Source organism: Boleophthalmus pectinirostris, unplaced genomic scaffold, assembly GCF_026225935.1.
Source record: "Boleophthalmus pectinirostris isolate CB_2022bp ecotype Guang Dong unplaced genomic scaffold, ASM2622593v1 HiC_scaffold_9, whole genome shotgun sequence".
In the NCBI taxonomy this organism is placed as follows: domain Eukaryota; kingdom Metazoa; phylum Chordata; class Actinopteri; order Gobiiformes; family Gobiidae; genus Boleophthalmus; species Boleophthalmus pectinirostris.
Window position 1 is genome coordinate 14,027,342 of NW_026571541.1, and position 14,014 is coordinate 14,041,355.

Consider the following 14,014-nt stretch of genomic DNA (forward strand, 5'->3'; position numbering starts at 1 on the left):
TTTAAGAGACATAAGAAAGTTTATATGTTTCTTAAGGTTTCTTGAAACTCTTCACTAAGCACTATGTAACTTTTCTGGTGGCAGGTTCACCACATGCTTGTCTCCGTGGAGCTGTTTGAGTTTTGCCCGAAAAATTCCACAATACAGTATATAAAATGTCTCTCTCTTGAAAGTGTAGGTTGTGTGCAAATGACTGACTTCCAAAGAAATGTAATACTGTTTTTACCCATTCTTCAAACACTGGACAATGGAATGCAGCTTTCTTTAGCGTGACACTAGGAGGACTTGAAAATACAAAATTATTTGTGTACCAAACAGCGAACACTGGCAGTTTGAGCTTAATTAAAACTTCAGGAGACAAAAACCTAATTTGAAAATATGTGAAAGAGTTCTACACCATTATCATTATTCTTTTTAGCACTAATAATCCAGATGATTTATTCAAGCCACCAAATGATTTCAGCTCTGCCTTGTTGCCTAGAAACTCACTGTTTCACTGCTCAAATAAAAAAGTGTAAACTCAAATAAATGATGCCCCTTATTTACTGAAGTCCAATGATGCTATGAATTATTCACAACTTTTAGGTTTCTGAGAAAGGAGGGTGTTGGTTTTATTCTCAGGTGGACTCTGTCTCTTGCTACAAAAAAGTGGTAAATAAACTAAATAGTGACAAACATAAAAGTGAGAGTGAGTCATTGGTCTGCTCCTCTCTGTTAGCCAAGAGAGTTTAACCCACTACAACATGGATTCCAGCCATGTCTGCAGATGACACTATTAAGGACAATTAGCTTGGACTTCAAAATGAGCTGAGATAAACCAGGTACTCTTATTAAGAGAGGTAATTAGGTCAAATAAAGCAAAAGGCTGCAAAACCACATGGGAGGCACCTATTAGTTGATGTGAAGTTTAATATAATTTAATGAACAGGCTGATATTAACCCATAACATACCAGTCTAAATGAAGTCAAATCCTCCAGCTAAGGTAGTCCTGATCAAGCCTCAGTCAAGATCTGGAGATGGGTGCCACAGCGGGCCTCAGCTGCACTGAAGCCTGGGTCAAATGCGGAGGACACTTTTCCCCATGAATGAACTCAATTTATCCAGATATGCTTTATTTTATGTTAGAGTTAATCATTCAAATTGACCCAACTGTCTTTTTGTAAAATTTAGTTCCACTTGAAAAACCTGATATTTGTTTTAGAGGTGGTTTATCTTGTTTTTCAACAGCCCTGTCCTTTCCTCACCTCTCTCCTGAACACTGTTAGCTCCACGTACTTATTTTTATCAGACAGCGGAGAGGATAATTAATGTGGACGCTTACGCCAAACAATTTCTCTGTGCACCACAAGGACATAATTCCTCTCCACCTCCCCTCCTCCTCCTCCTCTTTCCCCTGTGAAGGAGTCAGTGGTGCCCAGTTGTGACCCAGGTATCAGGGGCGGACTTAGGACTCTGTGGGGCAACTGCACTAACCCTCTGCAGACTGGATCAAAGGGCGCTAAGACAAAGATCATTAGCATTTAGAAACACCGCTACGCCGCCTACACCTCTGTTCGCACTTATGTGTGTCAAGGTAACTTTCAGCATTTATTTTTGGGATTTGAAATTCTACTAAGAAATACTTTATGATCTTGGGTAGTACTTAGTATGTCCAGAATGTAACTGTTCCAAATTTGTACTGTACAAAATACTAGTGCTGTGATCTATTGATTTTTCTTATTGATTGTTCATTACGACTAGTAGAAAAGTCATAACAGTCAAAATGCCAATACTACCACTGGTGAAAGGTAACAAATTAAAAGAAGTAATACTTAAATAAAAATTTTAGGAAATCTGTGCTTTACTTAAGTGAATTTTAGTGGATACGGTTTACTTTTACTTCACTACATTTGAGAGCAGGTATTTGTACTTTCTACTCCACTACATTTTTGAACAGGACTGAACAGTAAAAGTTTTTTTTTTTTTTTTTTTTAATTGTTTGAGACCTTCTGAAAAGGCTGAGGGGTTCATTTTGATCAAATTCACTATTTGAGCAAACTAACAAAAACAGCTAGGAAAAAAAATACTGATTCAGTTGTCTCTTTTTAATCTTTTAGTACATATTTATTATTTATTATATCTGTACTTTTACTTAAGTAACAAAATGGAATACTTCTTCCACCAATGAATACTACTACAATCTATAATGCTACCAAAAATTTGTTCTACCACAACAATAACCTCAGCTGAAGTGAGTCCTTTGTCTCTCTATTGCTGCTACTTCTACTTTATGACTGGTGCTACTGCTTCACCATTACTGCCTCCATTCCTTACTGATGAGATATTTTTCAAGGAGGCCTTCCTAGGTTAAATAAATGCCTCCTACCTCCTAGTTCTGCTCCTCTGGCGATGTTTCAAATACTTTTAGTCAAAGCAAATTCTAAAACGAGACCCAAGCAAGATTTACTGCGTAGTGTACTTCCACATTTGAATACACTTGAGATTTATATAGTTACTGTGTAAATGACTCTCTTCCCCAATACAGCAGTGCGATAAAACCATTTGTCTTCTATAAACCACTGTATAACTTTAAACAGGCCAGATAAAGTATATTTATTGGGCTTTGATATTTATTCTTGCACCATCATAAAGCGTACCATAAAAGACTTCGTTGAAAGCATATTTTTCAGTTAAACAGGCAGACCCAAATGTTTTCCAGATATTTTTGTGTCTTTTATCAATAACTCTTTAGTGATATTCAAACCATTTTATTTCCTGGGGACCCAAGTCTGCAGTATTTCACGAGCACCACTCTCTCCCTCCTGCCTTGGTCTGAAAACATGTTTCATATTCAGCTCAATCAATTGGCCATGCGGTTTACACCCCACTGATAGACAGAACAAGGCAATTCTATTTCCACTAAATGTATAATTATAATGAATTGGCAATTATTTGGATTAACCTTGGATCAATCTGCTCAAATTATTATAGCCTATTATTTTGTAAATGAGACTGCTCATAAACAAGCCGTGTGATCTGTGAATAAATGTGTTGCTGTCTGGAAAATAGCTGCAGCAGACAGACAAAAGTATTATTCAAAATATGTGAGAATATTGGAAAGCTACTTGTCTCACAATTCCAAAAAAAAATATATAATAAAAATACCAAAACTTTCACTAAAATATAATGAGCATTTATTTCAAGAGCAAATGCTTGCAAAATCATGAGGAGATTATGTCAAAATGAATTTGTCTATTATTGTAAGCACTGCCCAAATGAAATGTAACTACTAATCTGTGCCTGCTACCTGTTTCTCACTCACATGCCAAATTCATACCTATAGGCAAGCTGTGTAAACTGTCTTGCCCAAAAACACAACAACAGTATGCATGAGAACAAGCGCCTTATAAGACAGGGGTGTCAAACTCAAATTCACAGGGGGCCAAAATTAAAAACTGGGACTAAATTTTGAGTCACTAAAAATGTATTGAAAAATGTAATAAAAATCTCCATGTTTTCTCTTCTTTTGAGATATGTAATGTTTAATCCTTTCTTATTAAAATAAATGTTCAATAACAGTTTTGCTTAAATATTGAATCCAGAATAAGCAAAATATAAAATAATAACAAAGTTTTAAATAAATAATGTCTCTATACCCTATCTGTAACCGGCAGGCCAGCTCTAATACATATTTGATATGATCTTGTGGGCCGAATATAATTATATTGTGGGCCAAATTTGGTCCTGGGCCTGAGTTTGACATGTTTGTTATAAGACAACCACAATTTTAAACATTATTTTAAAGGTCCTATATTACATAAAATGGATTATTGTGAGCTTTAAGGCATGTTTTAATGTTGTTACCTCCCAAAAAAACCTACCTGAAGTTGTGTTTTTACTCATTCACACATGCTTGAGTAATCCTCCATTAATAGTCTACATCTCCAAATCTCAAAATTCTCTGTTCCACCTTGTGAGGTCATGAAGTTGGAAGTTAACAGCTACAGTTTACCTTTTGTTCATTGGAGAGGGCTGAAATTATCCAAATTATTCTTGAGAAGATGGAGTTTAGAAACACAGTGGAGCGCTTCCTGTATTACCACATGACATCACAAGGTGGAACAAAGTGTTTTGAGTTTGAAAGGAGAATGTGAATTAAGCAAAACACAACTCCTGGCATGTTTTTAATGAAGACACAACATTATAACAAATCTAAAATAGTGTAATATGGGGCCTTTAAACTAAAGCCTCATTATTGCTGCTTAAGACAAACACAGGACAGTTCAAATGAATGATAAGATAAAAACAAACAATCATTAAAACCGGCTATACTTGAGTCATTATTCACACCAATGTAAGTTTTGCACAGTTCTCGAAGACTCACTTGAGCCTGCTTCACCACCCTTCTATTTCAGAGCCCCTCTCCAGCTGTGCATTAGACTTTCTCCAATTAGAGGCAGGCAGGCATCCCGGAGAGGCTCCAAAGAGGCACCAAAAAGCCTAAAGCCCCCGGTGGAAAACGAACTGCTGACAACCTCCTCTCCAAAGACCAGAGGGGAATGCTCTGTCCCCGTGTCCATTTACTCTGGGACTGGGTTTAACTAGAATGAAAGAGGGATGGGGGAGAGTGCGAGAGAGAGATCTGTGTGCATATCCTTCATGTGCTTGTTGACTGTTTGTTTGGATAAACTGAGCTGGAATTACCTCAAATCGGCTCCACTAAAAGTTTCAATTTTTCTGACTGAACTTGTTTTGTACTATGACTAAAATACAGATGAAGCAGAGCATTATAAACATGGATAAATATACAACATGTCCAAATATTTTGCTTTTTTTTTTCTATTCATGGGTTTCACGCTATGGCAACCATCCCCCGTTGTCATAGCAGTTAAGCAATTCAAAATCTAATATCCTTTGAATGGGGAAAGGTCCTCACCAGGTCCTCACAAAGTGCTTCAAATCAGGAAGGAATTGTTTGTCTGAAACCCATGAATAGCCAAACAGCAGCTCTTGTGGGGTGGTTCCTGGTCTGCAATGGTTGTTATCAAAAGTGGCCAAAGATAAGAACTATGGTTCAACAAAGACAGGAAAAAACATTATAAACAACGCATCAAACTAAATAAACGTATCTGTCTTGTATGTATTTTTGGAGATAGGTAAGCGTAATGTCATACTGTGGAACATTGTGGGCAAAACAATAACATCTCCACAGACACAAGCCTTCCATCAAAAAGAACTACCGTATTGAGCAGACTGTGAGTGGCACATACTGTGGGCGTGGCCTCAGGAGAAGACCATTTCCAAGGACACTGTTTTGACGGCAGAATACAGTACTGTACGGTGCACAATTTGATACAGCGTCCACATTCTAAATTACAAAAATTATTTCATATTTTATCTGATTTATAACCATTTTCCATTACTAGAAAGAGTCTGACCTTAACAGCAAAATACATTCCTCTGACATTCAATCACTATTTCAATTAGTCGTATAAAAGACGTCCTTTAAGAGAAGGTTCTGCAGTAAAATCACATCCACATAACCCTGGCTGGCATCTACCAAAAATGCGACACTATACACACTCCTTCTGTCTGGTGCTACTACAAATACTACTCATTTCGCAAAAACACCACTTACCAGAAATATTGAATAGAGTAGCCCGTGTATCTGCTTATGTCCTTGATCATAATGTGAATCAATTGCAGTACATGTCCATGAGGGAGACACACATGGACTGCCAAATATCTGTCTCTCTCCATCCCTCTTTCTCTTTCTCTCTCTCTCTCTGCATCATAATGTCAGCTGAGATTCAAATTAAAATGTCTTCCTCTTTTCGCACACGCAGACTCCTCTTCCACATTCATCCATCAGCCTTGGACCACCACCACAGCCTCCTGCCGCTGACAAATGGGACAAATAGGGGTGAATTAAGAAGCCCCTGTCTCGCTGGCCCTCTCTCTCTGCTCTAAGTGTTGACACTCAGAGCTTGATCAGTGTACATTAGTGTCAGTGCCACTACACATTCACACACACTACAAATGTTAGGCACACAGGGGACGGGGGAGAAGGGGGGGGGGGGGTCTGTTATCATGTGATCTGCAGTGTCAATGTCTATTCCACAGAGCTACGCAAGGACAATGGCAATTTCCAACCATAACTTGTCTTAAGATCACTATGATTTCCAGCTATTATATGTTCCAGGTTAGAAAAACTATATAATTATATCTAGTACAAAGTAATATTTCAGATTATAGTAAATCTAATTTGAACGAAACAATGAAAAAAAAGGCTCTCCAAAAGACCTGATGCTCAATACCGATTCTGATAACACCATTATATTAATAAAAATAAAAAAAAACCTCTTTCTATATATATATATATAAAATTTGATTTTCAGCATTAAATAATAATTGTGGTATTATATGTAATCTCTCAGTCGTCCAGGTATGTTCCATAGTGGTCTACCGGTGTATGCTAGTGCGGTGTTGTTCTGAATCCTGACACAGCTCAAGATCATTCTAAAGCTATTCAGGAAAGGGTCATTTCTGTCCTCTAAATGTGGCTTTTTTAGTATTAATACCAGTATCTAGTTTCTATACCAGTTTTAATATTTACTTTTCAATACTTTTGACAATCCAACACCAGCATTTGCTAGCCTGATTCATCAGCTGGTTTCACTTCATGGAAACCATCTGACCTCACAGCATTAGGATTGGTTCGCTCGATGGTAGGCGGGTACTTTTTTATTTAAACAATCACTGATATTTGGTCGTGACGTATGTAATGCGCCGCTAATGGAGGTAACAGGTATATTAAGCTTTTCCCAAATCCCGTAGGAAGAAGGGCAATAACGTCATTCCCCTTGATAAAATTCACCAAACATTTTCTTTGTTTCGGCTTTTAATCCTCGATCTTGGGAATTGTTGCCAACACAGAATGTATGTCTTCGTCTACATCCATCTGGACCACTTTGTTTACTGCTGTGCTGTGCCACAAAAAGGAACCCAGTCATGGCTTCACAGCTCTTCACTGATTGGCCTGTGTGTGATCTACATCTTCCAGGGTTCTTGCAAACCGTCTAGTGCAGGGGTGTCAAATTCATTTTGGTCAGGGGGCCGTATGCAACCTACTTTGATCCCAAAGGGGCCGGATCAGAAAACTCATGGCATATATACCCCAAAAATAGCAATAAGTTCAAATATTTGTGCAGAGAAACACAAATCTATTTCAGAAATCTTTTTTAATTGATGAACTCTTCCTTTTACAAAATATTAATATTATGAACAACCTGAAACTTTAAGAAAATGCGATTTCAACACAATGTTTAAACATTAACTTGTATGCAAATAGGAATAAGTACATTTTTCTTGGAAAATCCTTCACTCAGCTCCACTTTTCTCATTTTTGACATTTTGTTGATGAGGGTGTCATGGTCAACAGTCAAAACGATCGTCCTTTAAGAGCGTTTGGAAAGAGACAAGTCTTCATTTGTGCTGCTCTGGTAAGAGGGGCCACGTACAGAGGCACTGGAGACGCTGCTATGCTAAGCGGCGCAGAAAATTACCAATATTTTAATAGAAAATATAATAAAAATATTTTTGTAGAATATCAGTCGAGGGCCAGATTAAAGGTCTTGGAGGGCCGGATCCGACCCCGGGCCGTATGTTTGACACCCCTGGTCTAGTGTAGTCTGATTCCTGACCTAATCACTGGAGAGAAATGAAATTGAGCAAAGTCACTAGGTGGCGCCAGCCTGGCTAAACACTTGCACCCAGAGATCAAATTTTCAGCTACACTTTTGTAAATGAATGCAATAAAGCTACATTGTTGAATATTTTGCTTCATTTACCCCATACCTATTACTTATTAATTTTAACTTTTTCATTCTAACTGCTTGCATATTTATCAAGCCAAAAGTTGAAACTTCCTGTCTCTCACTGCCTATCCAGGTTCAAGATTAAATTATCTCAATACCACACGTCACAGTCACAGTCACAAACAACACTGTATAAGGTAAATAATGCATTTTTCATCCCCAAAACTCTCTTCTCTTATAATCTCTTCAGTTCATTTAAATCACATTCCTGACTTGTCGCATCATGAAATTCTAAAATATCTCCAAACTTTAAATAATTACCTGTAGCTGTAAAAGTTGAGCGTGCCCATTAAAATCTGAGCATGATAAGGCTTGAAAAGAGTAGCAGGAATGAGTAAGAAGTGAGTAAGTCTTTTTCTGATTTTCTTAGTCGTTCTTATTCTTATCTTTCATTATATATATTATCTATATAATTGGTTCTAATGTAACAATTCCTGCAGACTAGTACATGAGCAGACGAGACATGAGCACTTTGTAAGGTATTATGAATGAATGATCTAGTGACAAATTGAAAAGCCTTGCGTCTCTCGTTTATGAGGAACTTCAAACATGCGAACAATAAGCGATACTCTCAATAATAGATTCTATATCTTACGAAACTACTCAATATTCTACGGAACCTCAGGACTGCCAAGAAAGTCACCCTCCCATTGCGACCGAATACAATAATAATAATTTAATATGGTAGAAGACGAGTCGCCAAATGAGCCCACACTTTCGCCACACGTTATAGCAGCAGGATGCTAAATTACGAGCAGAATTCACACTCATCTCCGAACATGTGAACTCAGTATTAAATCGAGCAATCGTGTAATGGCTGACTAAAGGGATTCAACCTACCAGCTCCGAGCGCAACTCCTCCAAATTTAACACCCATGCATAACTCCAAAATTGCAAAGTCTAGTCGAAATATAATGAAAGAAATCAGCTGAGAAGAACAAATAGAGGGCCATGAAGACGTTAGTCAACCATTCACCATCGCACGCCAAATGGTGGAGAGCGCACGACGTGTACTCATTGGTGAATTACGGAGCTTGCCGTTTACCCAAGACTGCTCACCAAAAAGACAAGCTTAGGCCACTTGTAGATAAGACACGATTTAATTTGCAAACGAGTCTGCAAGTACGCATGGAACACTAAGTGATAAACATGCAAAAACAAAACATAAATTGCTTCAGATTCTTACTTGTTTATTAGTGCTATGGCAACCACAGTGTCAACAATCAATCGAGATACGACTTATATATGTTCTTCTAGAACACACTTTGTGAGTCATGCTTCAAGCTCACCCAGCATGTTTTTCCATGAAGAAAACGTACACAAATCCTCCGAAACTCACCTCCTCCCTAGCATTAGCCATGACTATTACCATACCACTAATGTGGCAGATATACTGAGCCATATGGTGTATACCAGTGAAACCCGGCATACAGTCAGAGAGTGTCGGTTGCGCATACCTTACCTCTGCCCTATATCTTTGCGTTACTTCCACATCTTGTGATCATGCTATGAAACAGTCAGAGCACACTTCACAATTAGTACAAAAGAACAAAAATCAATACTGACCAGCTACTACGGTAGAGACATAAAGTTCTCTGTGTTTGGTTATTCCATTATCCTATTACAATATAACTATCGACTGTAATAACTTGATCTATATATTCCAGACTGAAGTATATGAGATATCTTAGCGGAGGCAAACACTGAGATAAGTATGTTAGTCATTCTAATAACTGAGACCTTTCCACCAATAATAATGAGAGGAACTAATAAATTTACATTAAAGGAGCTTCGCTTGCGTGAGAGAGCATGTCATTTTCATCTCAAATCATATCTAAAAAGAAGACCAATCATAAAAAGCAAGAATACACATTAAGATTCTTACAAATGTCGTCTTATGAGCATACAAGTATCTAAATAAGCAACGATGAAGTATTGTGAGATGATTCGTGCGCTAAAAGATAGCATGGTTTTCCACATAGACAGAAAAGCTTGGCCATGACTTTGACTCATGGTGTAATTGTAGCAGCTAATGTGAACCGCTGTGAATTATCCAACTCGATCTAGTGAGCGAAGTCAATATAAGAGTACCATAACATTCGACCTATTAATTAGGCGAAACAGTGTTTCTTTATGAGCCAAACTTAGTCAATACAGGTCATGATCGCGAGTATATTTAGCCCACATTTCCACCGTTGAAATACATGGAAAAAATCAACACGACTAAATGTATATCCTTATTACTTTCATGGATCACATTGCGAGAGAAATTCATGTAATTTGGCTTCCATTCGCTATTAGTCCCGTACATCGCAACCTCTCTCGCGTGAAATATAGCCCAGAGCACACTAGAGTCATCCTCATAATAGTATTGCGTTGTCTATAACTTTCATTAACCTCTGCGTTCGTATATTGTGTATCTTACATGTTCTTTTAATTAATCTGAATATAGATCAATCGTATAAATATCTCCTATAGTTCCTTATCATTATTTCTACACTATAGCGAGCATCTCAAGCAGTTCGAGCACCTATATTCAAAATTTACTGTGATGCTCTTGTGAACTTTACTCAACTACGTAGAATAGCAAGTCATGCCACTCTGGACCTAACTCGCGTGACTTTCTTTATTCCCTCACTCTCAGCTCCACCGCGTTGTTTCCAATACAGTCCTATGGTACAGGGCTTTCTAAGCTCTTACAAAATTTCTCTCTCGACATTAGCATTTCTCTATAGCGTACTGAGACAGTATAACAACTTTCAATGTGTCACAGTCAAAGATAATGCGTCTCGTACGCGACAATTGTGTGGAAACCTATCTGCGACGCTTAGCTACTACACGACAGCAACACGTTTAACGTGCTCGACTCGCGAGTAAATCCTCACGATCTTGGAGAAACACTCTACTCTCTAAATCACTGCTCCCATCTCACCTCCATGTCTCTAAATACAGACGTCGAGGCAAGACAATAGACATGCGATCCTCTTTGGACCTGCTTTAAATTATTTATCCCAGAAGTAAACGGCCCTGGCTCAGTGGACGCAGTCCCACCTGGAAGAATTGCCGTTCAGATATACTGAAGCATGTGACTGATGAGATTACTGAGCATTAGGATAAATCGACAAAATGTATTAACGCAAGTATATGAGAAAGAAAGATACACGCTACCTAAAATCCATTAATAGGCAGAAGCTATGGTACAAACAAAATCTCATAATTTCAAGAATCATCTTCAACCATCCAAGAAGTCCAGCACTTACTAATAAATCATTCTGGGACCAAGGTATAGATGATTTTGGTATTTGGGTGGAGGAGGACACATATTTGATCCACAAAGAATTCATAATGAAAGACATGGGCGAAAAAGACCCACTGGTCCATTGAGAAGAAACTATTATCTCAACTTGTTAATGTTATGAGGCTTGTAGCACATCTTTCTTACATAACTACGAGACACTGGTCAGCTATTTCACAAACACAGTTAACATAACTATTCATTTAGCTCTTCTCGGCTCTAGGTGGCCTACCCTCGTTTCTTCTCGATCCCATACTTGTGTTACCTACAACCATATGTTAATACCCATTATAAGGGAGGGAACGAAAAGACTCATTTATTATCACAACCACCTAGCAAATGGGTTGCAGAAACATCAAATTAGCTGCCACTACGAATGAAAAGAAAGTGAACATCAGAGGCTTATAGTCTAGTAAAATCAATATCTTATCAAAGCAGGTAATTTAATCCAAAGTATCAGTGAAAGCAAACACCTGCTGTCACTGACTTGTGGCACTCTTTCCGCATCAGACCCTACCAAAAACAACAACAAGGGAGTCCATATTGTAGATGTGTGCCTCACTGTCAGACTAGAATTGCCGTGACAATCTTTTTGTGACTTTAATGGGGCTGTAGGTGGGTGGGCGTCCGAGTATGTGATAGGAAGACTTTCCTGCAGGCTGCTAACACGATGATGGGATGCCCAGGGGTAGAGACCATAAGAGCTGACGTTGTCATATATTTTTGTCGATACAGCCTGCCCTTTTTAATAATACCTTCTAAGAGTTCAAAAACAGAGAAATTAACGTAGTAAATGGCTTAGTAATTACCGAAACCACTGGGACAAACAAACCAAAGTCATGATTAGACTGAATGTTGTAAGAATGAGCGAGAACGATAGAAAGACATATCATATGGAGTAATATTTTTTTCGTGTGAGCTTTTGAAACAGGTGGGAGAATATGCAGTATCTCTGTCATGTCTTCTCTCATCGCTTATTGATGGTTCATTGTTGGTCTGGTATACAGATGTACTTAGCACCAAATATTAATAGGTAATAATTGTACTTAAATCCTCTCTATAAGTTGAGCCTTTAAAACATGTTATAGATTGTAATATTACTTATTCCTATAAAAGAAGAGTAAGCCATCACACATCAAAATATATTAGAGTATTGAAAAATCTATAAAACACCGACTGGCGAGATTTGCTGCCTATTCTGCGATGAGTTATTAAAAATTTCACTGATAGTTATCGAAGTAAAAACAACCCTGTAAATTTAAAATAGCCTCAGATAGACAACTTTAATGCCATATTGTGGAACATTTCAGACCAAGGCCATATAGTTTCATTCAGTGTATAAAGGACTTCTAAACCAAGACACACTAGTTACATATATGTTTGAGCTATATAACAGAACCCCTGGAGCTACTATTTACAGAGCTTATGTTCCAAAGTGCCCACAACTATCTATAGAGCCTCTTGTTCACACCTATATATATTGTCAATAGACTGTCAATGCAAAGCAGGTTAACAGTCAGTTAACAGCTCCTTATCATATTACCTTTGATATGAGATAATGTAGTAAGATATAATTAATAGAAATAAATATCAAAGAGGCGCTGAAATAGAATTATTTACAATAATTGCATCACTAGTTGAAAAGTGTGTTATAAGCATTGGTATTTCATGACACAAAACACATACAGCGCTTAGATGTGCTATTAACCAACAGTTACACACATAATACGCAACGACAAAGGACATCAAAAGCAACAGAGAGAAAATTGTATTAAGAAAAACATGATATATCGAGAGGAGGAAGAAACGAGTTGACATTTGTTTTTGGCTTGTTATATTATCGATATTGTTATTCACTAAGCGTTGAAAGTATGTACCAGACATTAGTTTTAATATATTGTCATAATTAAACAAAAGCCCCCCAGTCACTATTTGTTGTCCCAACGCGATCTGTTAGGAGGTCAGCTTCTAATAATTAGTGCTTAGTAACTCTCAGCGCATTCTAGAGCAAAATACTGTGCGACAATATGGATTACAAAAGTCTCTTACATACAGTTGGTACCTAAATTCATGTTAACTTTATGTTCCTGTATATATATCAAAACCCATTTGAGGCTAAAAATAGGTTATTGACAAACTAATAAGTACAAACTGGGACTAAGTAAGTCCATCATATGTTATATGACTACAGAAACTGGAAGTAAAATCAATTAAACAGTTATACCAAGCAAATCAATACACGTCCTACTTAAACACAGTTGAAGATGTAACCCTATCTCTTGTTGCCTATTGTGGAGATGTGAAAAACCACAAGTATCAATCCCCAAGGTTTGAGATGCCCCTACTCTTTTCAAGTATCATTGTTAAGAGAGCACTGCCCAGAGAGGAGATTAGCAGATACACAGGATGTATAGCGGACCAAACAACTCCCCCACAGCCGACGATTCATTGATGAGCATTCTATATTCAACAGCTGCGTGTACTCCTAAGTCTATACAGTTTGTCACTCTAAAAAAAAAATTCACATCCACAGTGCCTCACACGCACACACCTACTCACAGCTTCTCTGGATCCTAGGTACAGCCATTTCAACAAAGATTTAAACGCTTATGCGCATTCTATGGAAAACACGACATTGGAATTTTCTCACTGGAAATTATGTAACGTAACACGAGTGTAGAAAGGATATAATACGGCATGGAAATTTTGGGGTGAGTCTGAGCTAATCGAATGCGTGGCGTGATAGCACACTAATGTTCAGATATTAGTTTATTTTGTGTGTCATCTTCGACATTTCCACACGCATTATGTAACAGATGAAATTACACACTGACACCTGGTATAATATACGACTATTTTGCA